This window comes from Myotis brandtii, unplaced genomic scaffold (assembly GCF_000412655.1).
Source record: "Myotis brandtii unplaced genomic scaffold, ASM41265v1 scaffold932, whole genome shotgun sequence".
In the NCBI taxonomy this organism is placed as follows: Eukaryota; Metazoa; Chordata; class Mammalia; order Chiroptera; family Vespertilionidae; genus Myotis; species Myotis brandtii.
The window spans coordinates 63,248-64,122 of record NW_005371846.1 but is presented as its reverse complement, the minus strand read 5'-3'; the positions used below and the strand labels follow the sequence as shown (position 1 = coordinate 64,122).

The 875-nt window shown below is 55.2% G+C and overlaps 1 protein-coding gene across 2 annotated transcripts in view; it reads left to right on the top strand.

The window, feature by feature from the left end:
• Window positions 1–7: 7 nt before the first annotated feature.
• The window catches only part of TIFA (TRAF-interacting protein with forkhead-associated domain), a 7,074-nt gene continuing 6,206 nt past the window's right edge, over window positions 8–875 (top strand). The window contains exon 1 of one of the 2 annotated variants that reach the window (XM_005885874.2): window positions 8–73. The gene's annotated coding sequence lies outside the window, so the exon portion shown is untranslated. The remainder of the gene's footprint in view (window positions 74–875) is intronic. The other variant, XM_014533063.1, reaches the window with a different exon arrangement.

The following is an 875-nucleotide window of genomic DNA, read 5'->3' as shown; positions in this document are numbered from 1 at the left end:
ATCCTCCCCCAGCCCCCCAGGCCCCTCGGAGTCAGACGCAGGCCGCGGACCCCCTCCCAGCCCCAGATCCCAGGTAAGTGCGCTGCCCGGTGGCCCGCGGGGTACTCAGGAGCGCAGCCACCTGCCTCTGGGCGGTGCTTTCTGTGATCGAGGTCCCTAAAGCCGAGCGCCTTTTTTTTAAAAAAAAAAAAAAAACTTTTTTTTAAATACTTTTATTGATTTCAGAGAGGAAGGGAGAGGGAGAGAGAAACACCAATGATGAGAGCGAATCATGGATCAGCTGCCTCCTGCACGGCCCCCACTGGGGATGGAGCCCACAACCCTGGCACGTGCCCTGACCCGGACCCTTCAGTCCGCAGGCAGATGCTCTATCCACTCAGCGAACCGGCCGGCCCCAACGCCTCTTTGTTTCTGTCTGTTTATCCCAGTTCATGTGCCGACACAGACATTGCTGCCGGATATCCTCCCAGAGTATCGCAGCCTTTTCATGTCTGATACCAGTTTACGACTTGAATGATACTCAGCTGGTCTCCAACTTCGTGTCATTCCATAAAACCAGATGGTTTGTGATTTTGTAACGACAATATCTGTGAAATCTGGAATAGATGTTAAGTGCACGTGGCACAGAGGTCAAAGGTCGGGAGTGTGGGGGAGTCCCCTCTGCAGAGGTCACCACTGTGGTGAAAGCCCACTGCTCCAGTTTCCGTGGTAACGTGTGGGATTTGAAAAGGCTGCCTTTGGGCACCTGCCCATTAGTGCGTGCTGTTTGTTTATTTTAAACACTAGGGGCCCAGTGCATGAATTCGTGCACGGGCGGGTCCTTCGGGGTGGCCTGTGGGGATCGGCCCCAGCTTGCACCCCCAGCCTCACAGCCC